Here is a 13,084-nt window from a genome sequence, read left to right on the forward strand (position 1 = left end):
AGGCCATTCCGTGGCTTTCAGCAGAACCTTCCATATTGCTTGCATAGTTCTGCAGAGAAATCAGGGCCGAAGGCTGGGCTTGGCAAGTGTGCATCTGGAACCCCAGAACTGGAGAGGAGCAGGGAATCAAGAGTTCAAGGTCATCCTCTGCTACATAATAAGCTGGAGGCCAGTCAGGCTTCTCAAGACCAAGGAAGGAAGAGAGGGAAGGAGGAGAGAAGAAGAGACAGAGGGAGGGAGGGAAGGAGAGAAAGAAAAGGGGAGGGAAGAAGGGATGGAGGGAGGGGAGGAGGGAGGGGAAAGGAGAGGGAAGGAGGGAGAGGAGGAAGAGGGAGGTGGGAAGTGGGAGGGAGGTCTAAGCTGAGCCTCATGGCACAGGCCTGTCAATCCCACCCAGTCAGGAAGCTGAGGCAGAAGAATTGAAACTAATCAAGGCTCAGTTTTAAGATAGACAGTAAAGAGAAGGCTGAGCAGGTAGGGCCACGGTAGAGTGCATAGTTTCCATCCCCAGCAAAGGGAAAGAAAGTAACAGATATAGGCACAGAGGGATGAAAAGTGTGTGCATGGGGACGCTCTCTGCTCATCAGTTGTGTGTGATGCTGAGGATTTTCCAGCCAGACCATGAGACTGTTTATAATCAGGACCTAAGGCCATATCTCCCGTCTGCAATGACTCGGGAGTTAAGGACATCGGGTGGAATTTTTAACAGGCTCCGTGAGCCGGGCGGTGGTGGCGCACGCCTTTAATCCCAGCACTTGGGAGGCAGAGGCAGGTGGATTTCTGAGTTCGAGGCCAGCCTGGTCTACAGAGTGAGTTCCAGGACAGCTAGGACTACACAGAGAAACCCTGTCTTGAAAAACCAGGAAAAAACAAAACAAAACAAACAAACAAACAAACAAAAAAAAAAACCAGGAAAACAGGCTCCATGGATGCCATGCAGCTCTGGGACCACGGGGAGGCAGGTAATAAAACCACCAGGTATAATTCATCTGGCCAGAACAGGAAGAAACATTTTATTCCGCTTAGAGTTTTTATTACTGCTCTTATGACAGATTAAATTTCACAGTTAAATTATTCCCACCAAAACTTCCTTAGCTCTCACATTCCTTTGTAGATGAGATTTTTTTTTTACCCTTAATAGCATTTATATATCAAATAATAGCATCTTTGATGTAATAACTCATGGGATTTGAAATGTGCTTGTCAATTAATGAGGATAGATTGAACCTTTGAAGTACTCAGAGACATTGGGAGAGCATGTTAAAAATTAGATTTACACCCTGACTTCAGGATTTTTAAAATATTTATGATGATCATTAATATTAGATTTCGGTCCTCCATTTTGAAAAGATTGTAAAAAAAAAAAATCTCTTTTGGTCAAAGACAAGTCAAGACCATGCTTTGGCGAGACGGCTTATGAAGCATGCTTTTTATGAAGCATTTGTGGGTTTTTTTTTTAATTTTTGAAAGTAGTTATTTCTGATTACATGGCAATGGTCATTTCTGTTAAAATGTAGGAAATATAAGGAAAAGTATAAAAGTTATCCGAGCTAGGGCTGTGGTGACACACACCTGCAATCCTGACACTTGGGAGGCTGAGGCAGGGGGATCAAAATTCAAGGCCATCTTAAACCTATCTCAAAACAAGACATAACAAGATATTTAAGATATTTTTATCCTGAGCTATATGGACATACCTTCAACATTATAGTCTTTGATATATATATATATATACATATATATATATCATATATATATATATATATGTATATATATATATATATATATATATATATATATGTGTGTGTGTATGTGTGTGTGTGTGTGTGTGTGTGTATTTTCTCGAATGCACTATGTGGACCAGGCTGGCCTCAAACTCAAAGAGATGTCTACCTCTAGAGTGCTGGGATTAAAGGTATGTTTTAAAGGTATGCCTGGCTCTAATATTTATTTATTTATTTATTTATTTATTTATTTATTTATTTATATTTCATATGCATGTGTGTTTTGCCTGCATGTACGTCTCTGTAAAGATGCCAGATCCCCTGGAACTAGAGTTAGAGACAGTTGTGAGCTGCCCTTTGGGGCTGGGAATTGAGGACCTCTGGAAGAGCAGTCAGTGCTCTTAACCACTGAGCCGTCTCTCCAGCCCCTCTAATCTGTATTTTTAATAGTCAGTTTGTTTCACGTCACCTCTTCTCTTTTGGTTTCCCCGTGTCCATTCAGTCGGCTTATATTGTTCACAGTAGATTTAGTACTTTGTAATAATATCATAGGTTTTAAAAAACCGGGACAGTAGAACCCCCTCACATCACCTGTCGGCTCACGTGATGCTGTTTCACCGCTGTGATAAGGATACACCCATGTGGTGGTTTGAATGAAAGTGGTCTCCAGAGGCGCATGTGTTTGACTTCCTGGTCCTCAGTTGGTGGAACTGTTTGGGAAGAATTATAAAGTGTGGCCTTGTGGGAGGAGGTGTGTTGCTGAGGATGGCTTTGGAGTCCACGCTAGGCCCAGTGTCTGTGCTGTCTGTCTGTCTGTCTGTCTCTCTCTCTCTCTCTCTCTGTCTCTCTCTCTCTCTGTGTGTGTCTCTGTCTCTGTCTCTGTCTCTCTCTCTCTCTCTCACCTGTAGATCAGAATGTGAAGCTCTCAGCTACTTTGCCAGTGCCGTGCCTGTCTGTCTGTTTCTGTCTGTAAAATTGTAAGCGAGCCCCCAGTTAAATGATTTATTGGAGTTATTAAGAGTTGCCTTGGTCATGGTGTCTCTTCACATGAACAACCGTGACTTAGAGAACCTCAAATTCTCAACCATGCTTCTCTTGGTTGGATATTTTTGTTTGTTTGTTTGTTTGTTTGTTTCAAGACAGGATTTCTCTGTGTAGCTCTGGTTGTCCTGGAACTCACACTGTAGAACAAGCTGGTCTAACCTCTGAGATTTACCTGCCTCTGCCTCTGCCTCTGCCCCTTCCCCCCCCCCCCCCCAAGTGCTGGGATTTGAGACAAAGTATTTCTGTGTAGCCCAGGCTTGCCTCTTGATTGTAATTTTCTTTCTCCATCTACCAAGTGCTGGGATTACAGCCATGTACCTCAGCATCTGGCCCCTTTTCAATGTTACAGATTGGGCATTCTTGTCTAGTTGGAGAAATTTTTTTCCAGTCTGTTATATGTATGCAATACCATTTTATTTAATAAGAATCCATTGATATAAAGGAACATTTAGTGTTATCTGAAGCAAACATATGTCAGATAAAGAAATGAGGGCACTAGGTAGGTGTGGTTGTCAGGACCATAATGTCAGCACTCAGGAGTTGGAAGCCAAAAGATTTCAAGTTCAAGGCCAGTCTAAGTTAAGTAACAAGCTGGTGTCTCAGAGAATAAACAAGCCCTACTTCTCCCTCCAACTTGAAATCAGATCTCTGCCGCTGTTTAGCTCGGAGTATTGCTGCTCCCATCCCTGCTTTTTATTTCCCTTTTCTGGGGTTAGCCCTGGACCCACTGGGCCAGCCCTTCCATTCATTTTCCTCTAGGGGGCGCTGTAGAGCTTCACACCGCCCACTACTTTCCCATCACAGTTGGTTTGGTTGTCTTCAACACCTTTCTTTGAAACTAGGATCTGGTAGACACTCTGTGGGGACCACGGTCTGCAGCCTGTATCCTATGCAGCTGGAGAAAGTGAAGCCCACTGTGGCCACTTAAGAGCATGCCCCTGCTGTGCACACCGCCTGCCTCGTGCAAGCTATCCCCACATTTGAGTGTTTACGGATCTGGGTAAGAAGGGGGTTTGTTTTACAGCTTGTCATTTGCAGACTCCTCAGAACTGGACAGTCCTTCCTACTTAGTTAAAACAAAAATGTTGGGCTCGAGAGCCCAAGACTGTGAGCCCACCATCTGAGAGACGAAAGTCTGAGACTCGTGAGTTCAAGGCCAGCCCGAGCTATAGACAAGACCCATGTCAGAAAAGAATGTTTTAGTCAGGGAAAGAAAACAGACAAGAAGCTGTTTTATACCGAATGCATAATAAAATATAAGCAACGTGACTTCACCCCAAAATACTGCAGATGCAAACACACACACAGACCTATACCCCACATGAGAAACAGCAGAAATACTTTCTCAGAGCGACCTCTGTCTATCTGCTGGGAAGGAGTGTTCCTTCACACCCAGTTTTTAATGACATACAAATCATAGTGATGTATTTGTTCACTGAATGAGACAGCTTTTCTTCACTTATGAACTTCCCTTCCTGTAAAGGAATCCTTTATCCGCCAGAGCAACGGTTCCCTTACTCACCTGACAGGAGAGAGCAGGCATTCAGAGTCCAGGCCCTTCTTTTTCTTCTCTGCATTTTCTTGGGAAGCAGTTTCCCAGTGGCTGCTCAGACTGCTTCTCCAAGGACAGCAGGTCTGGAGATGTGAGGAGACTCCGGCACTCATGATCATATAATGTCTTGGGTTCTGAACTGTGGAAGGGTGGGGCCCATCACCATGGCTGGAGGATGAGTTTTATAGCTAAGTCGTCAAGTGCTGCGTACCTACCCAATCAGAGGCTCTGTGCCTAGAGTTTCACAAAATACTATATTGTGATGGCAGCATACTTTTACAAGAGGAAAGGAGAAACGGGAGCGGGACATGCCTAGACAAAGCCGCCAGTCAGGAAGGAGTGTTAGCGCACACAGCATGGCCAGGAAGAACATGCTAAAGATATTTCCTCTGCAGCCAGGAAGACCCAGGGTGGGAAATAAGGGTCCATGCTCGCTGTTTGCCAGGAGCCATTTGCTTGCCTTTACGTCAGCCAGCCCTGTCGCTTCTCCACAGTATGAATGTGTTCACTGTGGCGGTGAAGAAATGCCACTAACTTCTAACATGTAATTGTGAAACACGGTGTTATCATTTCGTCACTTAGTAATTTTAGCCTTTGACATGATCTCTGGATGACCTGGAACTCCTGGTGATGCCCCTGCCTCTGTCTCTCCCAGCTTCTAGAGTTACAACTGCACACCCGGCCCATTCTTGCTCAGTGGTTACTAATGCATCTCTCGCAGACTCCTTTTCCTGATTTTGGTGCTTGGACATTCCATGTAATCTATACAACCTGCAAGTTCTCTCCTGCCTTAATGGTACATGATTATTAAATTAGGAAGATGGATGGGCAGTAGTGGTGCACACCTTTAATCTCAGTACTTAGGAGGCAGAGGCAGGAGGATCTCTGAGTTCAAGGCCAGCCTGGTTCCCAGGACAGCCTGGGCTACATAGAGAAACTCAGTCTAGAGAACAACAGTAAAAATTAGAAGGATCAAGTCATATATCCATTTATCCTGAGATAAAGAGTCATCCAGGTAGTAAATGGCTATCCAGTAACCAAAAAAAAAAAAAAAAAAAAAAAAAAAAAGGCACATGCTAGTATTGGGGGGAGGGGCGGGCAGGAGTGCTTCCAGCTGGGGTGAAAGAACCATGTAGGAAGTGCAAGTGTGGCGGGCAGACCCCAGCAGGCTCGTGACTCAGCAACACTCTCCTATGCATATGCATCCGTGGACTGCCATGAGATTCTTGGGGAAACTTGGCTCCAGGGTTTTCATGTGTGCAGTGGCGCGCGTGTTGTTGGTATCTTATGTTTCTGCCAGACCATGTGCACCATATGCGAGACAATGTGAAACCTCTTGGGTTACCAAAGAGGCTTGGAGTCGGGCACATGTGTGGTCTCAGTTGGGCAGAAGTCCAAAGACTGAATGTACTTTTGTTACTAGAGGGAGACAGGTTCAGCTGCGGTTAGGAATAGTGCTGCGTCGGCTTTTCCCTCACGGTTGTGGTCGCTGGTGACTGAGTTCATCATTTCTCAGCATCAGTGGGAAGTGAACCATCTTGCAATTGGCAGTTGAGATAAAACTTGAGGGATTTGAGGGATAGATATCCCACAACCGAGAAATAAAATAAATGTGTTCACAGACAAATGCCAAATAGAATGGGGGAGCAGGGGACAGGAGTCCAAAGTCTAGGCCCCTAGGAGACCTGGAGGCTTGCTGACTTCCTGTACCCCAGTTTCCTCATCTCACAAACGAGTAAGAGAGTAAGAATCCTGTTCTTGCCTGCTCCAAGGGTTGTTCCAAGCAACAAATAGGGTGAGTACTTTGTCACCCATGGTGTGGTGGCAGCTCATTTGCGTAACACCTTTTGGAAGCATGGTGATTTCCACACTCCTTAACTGTAGGGTGCCCAAAGCTTTCTTTGGAAGATGCTTTCTGGAGTTGGGAAAATGAGTCCCCCGTGGCAGTGGCCCTGACTAAGTGTCACATTCCTGGAATGCTCATCTCCCTTAGCCTCTGGAGCTTGGGGAGAGCTCTGAGGTGCTCTGAGGTGGGCTGGTTATTTGAGCCTCTATAAATTATCCTTTTTTTTTTTTTTTTTTTTTTTCCTTTTGAGACAAGAGTTTCTCTGTGTAGTGCTGGCTGTCCTGGAACTCACTAAGCAGCCCAGACTGTCCTGGAACTCACAGAGGTCCACCTGCCTCTGACTCCTAAGTGTTGGGATTAAAGGTGTGGACCACCACTCCCAGGTCCAACATCTTCTTAATGCAGTTTTCTCTATAAAAATGGGTGTCCTAGGGCTGAGGGTTGAGTTTCTTGGTAGAGTGCTTACCGAGCAACTAAGGGCCTCAATTCAGTCCCCAGCACCAAAATGCAAAATAAACTAAGAATGGTCTCCCAATATTGATTGTATGGTGAGACAGCGAGACTCGCCTAGTTCAGTGGAGGACAGGCAACTTTGCCAGGCTCTTGGGGTGTCTTACTGACTGAGGACAGTGCATTGGAGAAGGGAGCATGAAGCTGCACTGTTCAGCAAATAACTAGCCATGATCAAGATGGAGTTGTTCTCCCTTGATAAATGAAGAAAAAAAACTAGGTCCTCTTCGTTCCAGTCACTGTGTAGCAAAAGCAGGGACACTAAACTCTGTTCAGTTCTTCTTGTTCTTCTTGTTCAGCTCAGCCTCTCTCTTCATCTTCCCATTGGCTGTTTCCTGACTTTGTCTCGCCCACTGCCTTCCCATTGGTTGCTTCCTGACTGTGTCTCACCTTCTGCCTTTCCATTGGCTGCTTCCTGACACAGTCCGTCTCACCTGCTGCCTTCCCATTGGCTGCTTCCTGACTCCATCTGTCTCACCTGTTGCAGCTCTGGTTTTTTACTTTGTTTCATGGTGAAACGCTGCAGTTGGGAGTTGTGAATGGTTGGCCCGGGCAAGCCCTTTAGAAGCTTAATAGGCATCATTTGACCTCCACTGTCTTTAAAGAAAGGATTTAAGATGGCTTAAGAGATCATGTAGGAGAAGTAACAGTAACTAAGAAGACCTGGGAGCTGGAGAAGGAAGTAGGGAGGCAACAAACATATCTCTGAGTGAAGCTTGCTCAGCTCCAGCCTTCGAGACAGGCCGGATGGGTGGGCTGCCCTGCCAATGGAGGTTAACCACCCACAGAGCGCAGGCCGGGAGTCATTCAGGCTCAGCTCTATGCCTTGATAGTCACCTATGAGTTTTTATTGGATTTAGGATGTTCACTTATGCGACATGAACTCAAGAGTTGGAGTGAAGCTCAAAATTAGGTTACTGTGCTGTCTAGCCAGACCCTCCTCATCCACGCGTCTGCGGTCTTCTCATGAAAAACCACTGATCTGAGGACTCAGCACCCCATGGGGAGGGAGGACTCAACGCCCCACACACGGGGAGTTCGAGTGGTAGCCGCAGAGGTTGGTGGCCTTTCCTGGAGTGGACGGCTTCCAGGCTGTCTGGCCCTTTTAGACCCTTCTCTCTTGGGGCTGTAACTGGTTCTCCCAGCCCTCCTCCTTCCCTCCCTCCCTCCCTTCCTTCCTTCCTCCCTCTCTCCCTCCCTTTCTTCCTTCCTTCCTTTCCTCCTCCTCCTCCTCCTCCTCCTCCTCCTCCTCCTCCTCCTCCTCCTCCTCCTCCTCCTCCTCCTCCTCCTCCTCCTCCTCCTCCTCCTCTTCATGTAATCTCTATAGAACAGGCTGGCCTCAAACTCATAGAGATCCGCCTGCCTCTGCCATATACCACTACTGCCAGGCCTCTTCTAATCCCTGCTCTTTCTTACTAGTAAGGAGTCTTGTCTGTCTGTTTTCCCCCCTCTTATTTTATTTTTTTAAAGAACAGTAGTTGTGTTCCTATTTTTTTAATCACTGTGTACATTGTATGTGGGTATAGGAAGTTAAAACACTCCAGAACAGTCCTTTGCAAGAGCAGTGCCCATTCTGGACCCATAAGGGATCCTCTGTCATTACTTTTGACGCCAGTACTTCGAAGGCAGAGGCAGACAGATCTCTGAGTTCAAGGCCAGCCTGGTCTACAGAGTAAGTTACATGACAACCAGGGCTACACAGAGAAATCTTGTCTTGAAAAACAAAACAAATAAACAAACACATAAAAAGAACATTCTTCAGTCCTCCTTTTGAAAAGGTAGCCCAGGGTGGCCTCAAACTCTGTGTAGTGGAGGCTGATCTTGAACTCCTGATTGATTGCTGTGCCTCTGCTTCCCAAGCACAGGGATTACTGGTATGGATACCACGTGCCCCACCCCAGCTTCCCACTCTAACCTCTCTACTTAGCAGAAGTTTCTTAGATGGGAAAAGTTTGCCTCCCTCTTCCTTCCTTCTCCCTTCCCTCTCTTCCTTCTCCCTTCCCTCTCTTCCTTCTCCCTTCCCCCTTTTCCTTCCTTTCCCTCTTTCCTCTTCCTTCCTTCTCCCTCCTCCTTGCATTCCCTTTTCCCTCTGGGTTTCATTCACCCAGCTGCCAGCAACTAAACACTAAAAAGCTTTAAGAAACAGACTTTGGCAGGCCTGGGGAGGCAGAAGCAGGCGGACCTCTGTGAGTTTGATACCACCCTGGTCTACAAAGTGAATCCCAGGGAATCCAACACCCTCTTCTGGCCTCTGTGCGCACCAGGAACTTACATGGTGCATATCCATACATGCACACAAACACTCAAACACATAAAAGTAAATCAATCCTTAGGGAGTAAGCACGTAGGGACGGTACACCAGAGGAGCACTCCATGGGAGAGGAGGCACATGGAAGCTGTGTGTGTGTGTGTGTGTGCATATATACACACATAGATATATACACACATATACATATACATATACATATACATATATATATGTATGTATGTATATACATATATAATACATGTATGTGTATGTGTGTCATATATGTTGATAAAGGATATATATGTATATAGTGTATATAAAATATATATGTATATATGTTGCAGAGGGAGAGACTTGAGCAAGATGCTACTGGCACAGAAAAGAGGCCCTGTCTGGTCACTAAGCCATCCATGCAAAGCAGTGGACCTAGCTGTTCCCTGCATGTGAAAAACAGGCCTCCCGAGTAGCTGAGGAGGACATACTGAGTGAAGGAGGAAGTCTACAGAAGGACAGGGAACAGGAGGGGACCAGCATGTGGTCTGGAGGGCTGGGGAGAGGGGGAGATGCAGGAAGTAATATGGACTCACGGACAGAGAGAGGGAGGGCCTGTGGGATGTGGATGTTCCCCCTTGTCTTGGGGACCAGGGGAGGGTAGGTTTTGAAAGCCCCTCATTGTGGTTTGATTGAAAGCCACCCCACTGAAAACCTCCCCACAGAGAGAGATGGCAGATGGTGTCTGGCGGGGAGGGGGCTATAGAGGTTGGCAGTCGATGAAGTTGTGGAAGAAATGGTGGCAGCCAGAGGAAGTGTGGAAGGAGTGGCGCTTGTACTGTATATGTTTGTGTCAGCCTTGACTTGGGGCTCTGTGTCAGAAAGACAAGCACAGCACATGCCCTCCCTGAAGCGTAAGGCCCAGAGTAGACAGGCAGGCAGAGCCCAGCAGAGAGCCCTTGTGGAGTCTGTTGCAGGAGGCATACTTTTTGAGTGACTGGGAACAACCAGATGACAAGATCATGCCACTGAGTCTTAGCCAGGGAAAAATGGACACAGCCACTTCTGACAGACAGCAGAAGGCAGCAGGGTCTCTATGGGCCTGGGCACCGAGGCTGAGGATGTCATATGTTCAATGTTACTAGGAAGTTTTGACACAGGGGTATAAGTTTAATGCCTCTTTCTGCCAGCGCCACGATTGACGAATGTGGAGATGTCTGGGACATCATATATCACCATGTATCACCCTTCCAAACATGCGATGTACTGTTTGCACCTCCTGCTTCTGGCCGTTTGGGAGCTAGGGGACAGGGTTTTACCCCAGGCTAGCTCTAGCTTATTATGTAACCCATCTTGATGCCAACTCACAATCCTCCTGCCTCAGCCTCCATGGTGCTGGTATTACAGTTGTGAGCCATTATGCCCAGTCACTGGGTCATTTACAAAAATAACATGTTTGGAGCAGAAGAATCGTAAAAGTTTTAACTTTTTCTAATGAGAAGAGATAAGAGAGTGGGGAGGGATAAATTAGGGTTTGAATACAAAGAAATAGCTCCGAGGAAAACTGTGACCCCTTTAGATGGAGGTTGTCGAGGGAGCAAGGCGACTGCTCCAGCCATGGGACAGAGGAAAGAAATTGTCCTCACACCACAGCTGGAGTACCCCTGGCTCGGATGGGCTCTGCCGGCCCGGAGGAAAGATGGGACCAATCTGGCGCTGATTCTCCAGTCTCTTGGGGGCGGGGGAGAGTGGATGAACCATCCTTTAGACCAATGGTTCTCAACCTGAGGGTCTTGATCCCTTGAAGGATCTTTCACAGGAGCTGCCTGAGACCGTTGGAAAACACAGATACATTAGGATTCATAACAGTGGCGAAATCACAGTTATGAAGTAGCAATGAAAATAATTATGGTTAGGGGCCACCCCAACTTGAGGAACTGGATTAAAAGGTTGCAGCACGGGGAAGCCACTGCTCTAGACGGAGTCAAACCAGCAGTGCTGTTCCTGGAGGGGGATGGGAAGCCTGGCGCGAATGATACCTGCGTTCCATTTTCCTGCAGCCATGGCCTGGGATTTGTAGGGTTGCCTAGTGGTCTCTCAAAGACTCAGGCCTTAGCTTAGTAGATGCTAAGTAGATGGAGGGCCATGGTCCACTGGACCATGTGCAAGGAGTTTATTTCCCTGCCAACGTCTGGGGTGTCAGAGCTTTCAAGGAAGAACTTAGGAGTCAGCTACCATGCCGTGAATGTGTTCATTTGAAATGTTTGCAAATTTCCTAGGTTTCAATATGATCACTTGTATTTCAATCAGTTATATTTAACTTCATTAATACAAAGGGGGGAAAAAAAACTAATCAAGGGTTCCTGTCATCTCATCAATACTTTTGTTGTTTATTTGGTTTGGTTGTGTTCCGAGAGAGGGTCTCCTAGCCCAGGCAGGCCTTATACTCTTTCTGTAGTGAAGGCTAGCCTTGATCTCCTGATCCTCCTGTCTCCACCTCCAAACACTGAGATTTCAGGTGTGTGTGGTTGTCGTTGTCTTTAAAGGTGTACCGTGCCTACAACAATGCTTTACTTTTACAGAGAGCGTTAAAGCACACATAAGCCATTCCTACACTGTACAATCCATACATCCCACCACACAGCAAGTAACCAGGGGAAAGCCTGCTTTGCTTCCCACTGACAAGGGGAGGGCACAGCGTGAGGGACTGCTCTAATCACACCTCAGTGGGGAGAGTGACTCAGCTCACAGGTCTGTGCTCCCTCCTCTGCACCCATGGGTGAAGCACTTCAGTAGGGGTGGGGACAGGCCTACCCTGTGCAGTAGACACTATTGACCTCCTCATATCTAATCTTAGCTCGCCTCGCCTCACCTTAGCTTGCCTCAGCTCACCTCAGCTCAGCTCACCTTGGCTCACCTCCCCTCACCTCAGCTCACCTCACCTTAGCTCGCCTTAGCTCACCTCAGCTCACCTCAGCTCACCTCACCTTGCCTAACCTTGCCTCCCTTCAGCTCCCCTCAGCTCAGCTCAGCTCAGCTCAGCTCCCCTCAGCTCACCTCAGCTCACCTCAGCTCACTCCCCTTCAGCTCACCTCCCCTCAGCTCACCTTGCCTCATATCTCACAATGATAAGACAACTTGTCAGTATCAACCCACAATGAGGAAAATATACTATGGGAGGGTGAGAGACCAAGCCAGGCTGGAGTTGGGGGACTGAGGGACTTGTCCCCAGCACCTTTCCATGAATCCCATGGAGAAAGATCACACTGAAAATGAAAATCACTAGACAACAGCGGGGCAGTGGTGGCACACACCTTTACTTCCAGTACGGGGGGGTGGGGGGGGGAGAGGCAGGCAAGATCTCTGTGAGTTTGAGGCCAGCCTGGTCTACAGAGTGAGTTCCAGGACAGCCAGGACTACACAGAGAAACCCTGCCTCAAAAAAACCAAAACAAAACGAAAAGCAAAAAACAAAACAGAATTACTAGACAACAAAGCCACTGTTACAAATTTACTGTCAAATTTACTGTCAAAGGTCAAAGTAGAAAGCTTTCTTGAAAAAACTTTTAACAAAAACTATGACACATTCCTAAGAACTCAGCATCTCCCTCTTTGAATGAAATGAGACTAAAAGTTTTCATTACTCAGTGCTACTTAGAAGAACTTAAGAGAGCAAAACCAGGTGCAGCGGCGCCTGTACTCCCAGCTTTGGGGAGGTAGAGGCAGGAGGACCAGAAGTTAAGTCAGCCACAGCTACATAACAAGTATGAGGCTAGCCTGGGCTACACAGGAGCCTGTCACAAAACAACAGCCACACCAACAAAGAATTTAGAGGCTGGTGAGATGGCTCAGTGGGTAAAAGCACTTGCCACTAAGCCGGGTGGCCAGATCTGAGCCCTGGAACTCACATGGTAAAAACAGAGATCTGATTCCTGCAGTTGTTCTGAGTTCTACGACTGCTATAGCTTACGGGTGCACACACCCCCCCCCCAAGATCTATCTATCTATCTCTCTCTCTCTCTCCTGATACAATAATAAAATTTGAAAAAAAGAATTTGGAGTGGGAAGGTTCTCATGTGTGTTACTCTGTGTTTATGACAGGGCCAGTCAAAGGTGAGGATTTCTCTAACTCTGAGGGTTTGGTAAATTATTTACCTATAAATATTAATA

At 46.8% G+C, this 13,084-nt stretch overlaps 1 protein-coding gene across 4 annotated transcripts in view; it reads left to right on the forward strand.

The window, feature by feature from the left end:
- Armc2 (armadillo repeat containing 2) overlaps positions 1-13,084 on the forward strand; it is a 118,341-nt gene that overhangs the window by 51,420 nt on the left and 53,837 nt on the right. The window lies entirely within an intron of this gene.

This window comes from Arvicanthis niloticus, chromosome 20 (assembly GCF_011762505.2).
Source record: "Arvicanthis niloticus isolate mArvNil1 chromosome 20, mArvNil1.pat.X, whole genome shotgun sequence".
NCBI lineage: Eukaryota > Metazoa > Chordata > Mammalia > Rodentia > Muridae > Arvicanthis > Arvicanthis niloticus.